The sequence below is a fragment of the Gambusia affinis genome, linkage group LG06 (genome assembly GCF_019740435.1).
Source record: "Gambusia affinis linkage group LG06, SWU_Gaff_1.0, whole genome shotgun sequence".
In the NCBI taxonomy this organism is placed as follows: Eukaryota; Metazoa; Chordata; class Actinopteri; order Cyprinodontiformes; family Poeciliidae; genus Gambusia; species Gambusia affinis.
Genome location: NC_057873.1, coordinates 15,249,205 through 15,256,428, shown reverse-complemented (window position 1 = coordinate 15,256,428; position 7,224 = coordinate 15,249,205). Strand labels below are relative to the sequence as shown.

The 7,224-nt window shown below is 39.8% G+C and overlaps 1 long non-coding RNA gene across 2 annotated transcripts; it reads right to left on the bottom strand.

The window, feature by feature from the left end:
* Positions 1–5,056: 5,056 nt before the first annotated feature.
* On the bottom strand, positions 5,057–6,877 carry LOC122833284. Of its 2 annotated transcripts, none has more exons than XR_006370951.1 (4): positions 6,649–6,877; positions 6,331–6,442; positions 5,765–5,808; positions 5,057–5,311 (listed from the first exon to the last, which is right to left on the bottom strand). It is a non-coding gene; the product is annotated as an uncharacterized LOC122833284 (long non-coding RNA). The 2 variants fall into 2 exon arrangements; XR_006370952.1 differs by having other exon boundaries at positions 6,740–6,877.
* Between the last annotated feature and the right edge of the window lie 347 nt (positions 6,878–7,224).

The following is a 7,224-nucleotide window of genomic DNA, read 5'->3' as shown; positions in this document are numbered from 1 at the left end:
TCCTGTTGTTGCTACAGGCGGTCCCATTGTCGTAAACCCTGGCTGCTCAAAGTTATGAGAGATAACAGGTTGAAAGTCCATGCTGAGCAGTTCCCCTTTTGAAATGTTTTACGACATTAGTAGGAAGTCATAAAGTCGAACAGACGGAAAAAGGGGACCATCAGCTCTGTGGCTGAGACAATCAGGAAGCTATAAAAAATGAACGCAAAACTGACCCTATTTATTGTAATATTTAGCACCACAAAGGCCATGAACCCTCTCAGACTCATTTGCAACAGCGTGTGTATGCACACGCATGTCGCATTTCGTTTCCCGACCATGTAAAAGTTTGCCCAAAGCTCAGCCTCGGGCTGGGTCACAGTTCTCCTCGCAGCTTCAGACGGGTCATACAGAGTTCATGACACAAGCCAGGCCATATTTGGCTGCTCACCCTCTTTAAGGCTTAGAGACGAAATTTGAAATGATACAGAGGGAGGGACTGGGGGAGACAAAGAGCACCGGGAATGTTCATTGGATGCAGCTGGGCATGGTTGGAGGAAAATGGACCGGGACTTAATGCAGGAAGTGGGTGTGTTTCTCTCTATCTCTGCGTGTGCGGGAGAGCACGCATGTCTGGTGTTTACACGGGTGCATGCGTGTGAGAGAGGAGTTATGAGTTATTGGGTTAAGGCAGACCAAAGCCTGGACATTTTCTGATACTTGTGAGCATGTGGCTACATTTAGAAGAAAAACAAGCGCATGCATGCAAAACCTCACATGCATGGCTGCATTTTATGTTAATGCCAGGGATATTAGAGCAATAAAAATGGCTAAGTTTGCAGCAGGAAAAAAAAAAATCTGTGTGGAGTTTTTGGCTGAGAAGTCTTTCGGAGAAGGCATTAACAAAACCCTTTTCAACTATTTTTACAAGCCACTCACTTCATGACAGGAAATTAGAATTTTATTTATAAGTATTTTTCTTTTAGTTGCGTTGTTGTACATCAGTGGTTCGCTTAATAATATACTTAAAAGAAATATGTTGTCACACTTACCCCAGTTATGCTAACTGTGAGGTGTTTTTATAGCCTGATTTTTATTTTGAAGTAGTGTTTTTTTTGGGTGTTATGAGAAGTCAGTAAATTACTAGAATTAAATGGTGGCCAGAACTGCTTCAGTTTGAGGAAACCGAGCGCTTCAGAAAGGTCTGGTCTTCAACCTGGTCTTCAATGTAAATACCCTCTGATTCAGTGGAAAAGGAAAAAAAGGGTCTGATAATTGTTGTAGAGCCAAAACATAAAACAGGTCTTTCATAGAAACAAAGTAGCAGCTTGAAATATGTACTAAAACTTTGCTTTTTTTGTTTTTATTTTGTTGGCTTTGAGTACTTTGTTTCGCCTGTTCTCGACCACTAATATAGGAAATGTCTCATTCATTTGTCAATGAGAATCTTGCCCTTTAAGTGCCAAAATATCTGCTAATGCTGATGAGTCGAGTTTGTACTGTTCTAAAATTGCAATCAGATGTCAAACAAAATTGTTCTGAAAACACTTTTGCTCAAAGTTGAACACGGTAAAGTGCATCGTAATCGATAAAATACTTTTGAAAACAAATCAAAGTGATAGATTCATATTATGTGCAATAATTAAACAGAAACATATCTCAAACGTCTATTTCCATTACATTTGGATTATGGCTTACGGCTAGTGAAAACTGAGAACTGCTGAAGATCCTGATCTGATGAAACCAACATCAGAAAGCAGAGACTTGATTTTAAGGCCACCAGAACAGATCACCTCGACACGTTGGCTGAGCCCAGAGATTCTGTTCATTAAGACTCACTGTCGACCAGAATGGCTCTTGTCAAGCGGCCCGGTGCCCCGTAGTGCTGAAGTCCACTAACAGAATTTGCTGAAGGAAACGGTCAAACGCTTCCTCCATGTCCACAAAACGCACGGCCAAGATCACCAATAGAACCAGCAACAGTTTTAATGAACATGATGTGAACTGTGAAATAGAGAGCAACTCTGCTGCTAACCTATTTTTTTTTTATTGTTGTCTTAATCCAGGTTTTATATATATATATATATATATATATATATATATATATATATATATATATATATATATATATATATAAATAAAACAACAACTCTAAAACTTATGTAATGCTTATGGCTTAAAAGACCGTAAATATGTCTTTAAACGTCTGAACTTGGAATACTAAAGTCACAAAGACACACCATGTCCCATTTCTTTCCCAAATGGGAATGGAAGAGTAAGATATTTTCAGATAAAAACACCATAGAACCCCACGTCAATAAAGGAGAGTTGTGTTTCCAGGCTGTATGGTTCAGGATTATCTGCAAGAAAACACAATAAGCCTTTTCTGCAAAAGCAACTCTGAAAAGTGCATAACAAATCAGTGCTATGTCAAACCGTCTCTTTTCTCTGCAGATTAAAAACCCCTTTTCAAACACATAATTTAAATTGGAAAGTTTAATTACACTGATTACTTCTGATGTCTGTGTGCCATGTTTGTGAAGTACACTTCTGAACTGCTCGCACAATAAAAACCCAAATGAATTATAAATTATTTTTCAATCTGATCTGAAGATACGAACGCACGCAAGCGGCTTCATCAAACAACACGTTTGTTTGAATAATTTAAAGAATGATGGCCGGCACTTTATCTTTCCCTTGCAGACACAGTCTGTGTCTTTATGCAAGCTCATCTTTCCTCTGCATCTGCACCCTGCCTCATGAGTCTCCTCTACATCATCTAATGCTCTCCCACTGTGTCTCACCTCTCCTAACATCAGCCACCAGGTCAAGCAGTGCTGTCAGCATGTCAGCGGCAATTCCTGGAGGGCAATCAGGCAAACAAACCCAGCCAGCGTTTACTGCATGACTCACGTTCATACGGACGGCAAGTGTGAGAAGGGAAGTAGCGGGAATCATCAAAGATGGGCGGACCGAAAAGGTTTAAGGCTGTTGGGAGACAAAGTGAGGGCGCAAATTGGAGAAGGACACTGATAACGCAACGTACAAAGAGCAGGTGAGGCTGTAAGAGAGATTAGGAGGAGGAGGCGCAGGGAGAGACGGAGAGCGAGATACAGATAGGAGGGGTAAACACAGGGCAACCTGTGCAAGCTTGCATGCACAAGAGACGAGCAGAAAGGCACGCAGGGAGGAGGCTCGACGAGAAGACGGTGACTCCTCCTCTCATCTGTCAGAGCAAAGCTCAGTACTGCAGCCGACGCAACATGCAGAGGATGGAGGGTTTAGGAGGCGTTGACACAGAGCAGCACATTCATCACGGCCAAACGGAACAACAAAAGAGTAATTTCTTTCTTTCTTCCAAAATTCTGATTCATGTCCACAGTGGTTGTAAAGCCTGTACTGTAGCCTTGCAGCTACAGTACAGGCTGCAGCTGTACTGTAGCTGTGCAGAGTCAAATTTTGACCCTGCACAACTTCTTATAAAGAATAAACATTTTCCCAGCTTCTTCTCACAGTTTGAGAGCATGCATGTCAGAGCGACTGATGTTTCTAAATTGCCCTTAAGTTCAACTCGTGGGGATTTCCTTCATATGTCTGTGTGTAACTGACAGACAGACCTTACAAGGATGATCCTCTCATTTAGCCGACTGACTGATTAGAGTCTGCAGATCAGGACAAATCATGAAAACAGATGGACATCAGGAGATCCCACAGTGGCAGGAGAGAAGGCAGGTTGATAAATAGTTTTAAATGATTACACAAAATAAAAGATATAGGCTATGAAGTTGCAGTCAGAAGTAGTTTTTTTTTTAAGGGTAGAATAATTTATACAACTTTAATTCTTACAAGCAAGAAAAGTTTGGGAGCAACAAAACAACAGAGGAGACAAAAAATGACAACAAGCTTATAGGAGTCAAGGTTTGCTTTTAAATGGTTATTGAAGAGTTATTAGATGTCAAACATGGGGGAAGCAGCATCAAGCTGAGGGTCTGTTTTGCAACTAGTTATACTGTTTTTTTCCCCCCAAAGTAGATAAAATAATAAGAAAGGAGGACTGCATTCAGATTTTTCTTTGTCATCCTAAATCAGATATTTTAAATTTGGCTACGGCCAAGCGTTCCAGCAAGATAATAAAACCAAACACACATTGCTAATTTCAAGCTTCTGGAAAAGGCCCAGCGTCAAACCTGTCGAAACTTTGTCTGCTACAAGTGAGAGGCCCGTGCCAGGAAACAAGCCAATTTAAATGAGCTCTTCCTGTCCTGATGCGAGCGATCAAATCTGCAGCAACAATTGTGACATGAACTTGTTCATGGCTACACAGCGGTGTGGTTTCTCTCTTTTAAAATGGTTTCTTTCTCATAAAAATGTGACTGTTTTAATTTGGCCTGTATTCTGTTTTGTTTTGGGGTTTTGTTTGTTTTGTTTTTTTTTGGTTCACATGGCTTGTAAAGATCTTGAAATAAAAAAAGCAAACAGGTCAGCCTTATAGAAGAGCATGAGTCATCAACCAGAACAACAAGCCAGGATGAAAGAATGAAAAGCTGATGAGGAGATTTAGTCAGCAGATAGGATGAAACGTACGAGGTGGGAGGGGCTTCTCTTAGAAAGGGGAAATGAATTACATGGAAGGAGTTGAGGATGTGTAATCCTAAACTGATCCAGTCAGCTTCCCTCTGCAGCCCATTAGACGAAGCACTTCGATGAGAAGTTATTGCAGAGTCACGTAGCAGAGTCACGTAGCAGATCACACAGACGTGCCTTAATCATGATCAACCATCCTGTTTCCATTCTGGACCAAGAATAAATGCTTGGATGGTGTGAAAATGCCTAAATCTCTCATTCTGTAAGGCGTCTCCTTCTCTTAACCCAGAGGTACTGGTGAGTACGCCCATTGTTCATATGCAGTCGTGCCAAGTGATTGATAAGATCAGAGTCAAACACACACCTGATTGTGTGTTTGAACAGGAAGAAACGTTGCTCTGCCTGATCGAGATAAAAAATGATACAAACAGCAAGGCATGTATGATTTAATGCAAACTCAAACATACGAATGCAAAAGGAGAACTTTCAGCAACAATTTTAGTTGTTATTGAAATATTTCCCAATTTGGCCAGCCTTTCCAGCAAAACCCACCGCAAGCTGTTTTTATTTTTCACATCTGCAAGTACAAGTACTTTGGATCCTACAGCCTGCAATCTACTTCATGATGTCCACTCAACGTGAATGTGAAAGTGTCAATTTCAGTCTTTTACTGCATCAGCAGAAGGTTGCTGAGTCTGCTCCCTGCAGTCCTCAGTTCCCACAACCTCAGCCGTGATTGATTCTGGTGCTGAAAAAGAATGGCCATTTTGTAAAGACTGAAGGAATATAAATGTAAGATTTTGTATTTTATTTCAATTCAGCAGTTTATTATCCTGGAGCACTGACTGAACAATGTTATCACTATCTGCAGAGAATAGACGAGGTGAATATACTGAATAATAAAAGGTTTTCTGTTCAAAACAAAAGCAGTCCTTCTTACTATTCAAATCAATCGCTGTTTAAAAAGGAAATATCATCCCTACATTGTAAGTAATTTACTGGCAGTGCAAGAGAAAACCAACAGACCCAACAGAACAGCTGATTCTGTGTTAATAAAATGTCATTGAAAGTTACATCTTATAATAAATAAGATGTAAATAATACGTGGAGCTCAGTCAGTGAGGTCACTCTGTGACATTTTAATAACAAGTGAGCCTTATGAAAAGTTCAAGGTTTTACATGCTGGTTGTAGTGCACTCACCTCTGGAGATCAATGGATTTGGATTGACAAGTTGATTGGAGAGCCTAAAGAAAAGAAAAATAAGTAAAATAAAATTGGTCCAGTAAAATGACCTCAAATGCTTTAAAACAGAAACCTAGAACAGACTGCACAGAAAAAGAAAAAATTGATCTGAGTAAGCCGAGAAGCCCAAAAGGCAAAGACGAAGGTGTGCAGTGGAAGTATGCTGCGTTTCAGTTGTACTAGAAAATGGGAAATTCCAACTTTATAGTTTTTTGTTTTTTTTTTTAAATCAACTGGAGCGCCCTCCAAAGTTAGATATTTCATTAGAAAACAGGGAGCAACTCTGACTACCTCCAGTTACGATTTGGGAAACTTCTCGTTTCAATATGGCCGCCATTAACGTCAACAGCAAGACATGCGTGTAAACGTGCATTGTACAGCGCCTGCAGCTCTAAACCGAACAAATTGAAAGTGGTGTTTACTTATGGAAAGTAACGTTTACAATGACGTTTGTAAGCGCTATTGCAAACAGGGCGTCGCCATGTTGAAATTTCGACTTCTTAACTACAGTACAACGCTGTTACCTCGAGTATGACGTCAAATCCAGCTCCGAGTTCCCACTTCCTAGGTAACTGGAACGCAGCAGTACTGTAACAGAAGTCACGTGTAAAGCTCAGTCACTGGTAGGAAGCCCCCCTGATAAAAAACAGAAAAGAAAGAATGAGCACATTGAACGGGACTGTTACTCTTATTCTCATGCTGCAGATTCATTGTTACTTCAAGAATCCCGGGACATTTTAAATACACCATAATACTTAGAGAGGTCAAGCTGCTTTAGCTGCTCAAGAGGTATCCTTGACGTGGATGATTCAATAAAACACATTGACCCCAAACAGGCCCACCTGTAAGCAAGGTCTCGTTTCTGGTTAAAAAGGTAAACTTCACAGAGCGGCCGGCACAATCCAACAGAAAACCTGTGAAGTGACGTCAAACCTGCCGTTTCTGGGAGAAGGCCAAGAAACGCAGAGGAATGGTGGACGTAGCCCAATCATCCTGGAGAGGAAGATCTGCTCACAGGTACCAGAAGCTGGTCGTCAACAAACTCCCACGTGAAGCGGTTCTCAGGAAAAAAGTGAATCAGAGCAAAGCTTGACGTTTAAGCATTTGAGTTTACACAGTAATCATTGAAGTTTGTAAAGAAAAATGCGCAAAAGGTTGTTTTTAAAAAAAAAAAAAAAAAAAAAAAAAAAAAAAACAGTTTTAACTTATTTTTACAATTTATTTTCCTCACTCGTTGCAGAGATAGAAATAATTTTTTAAAAAACTTTTGTATAAAAACTATATTGTATAAAGGTTACAAGAAATTTTAAGATTTTTTTTTATTTTCATCTAAAACTATTGCTACACATTGTATCATATTTTTCAATATATTACTAATAATCTATAAAAAAAGACATTTGGAAGACAAGAATTTTAAG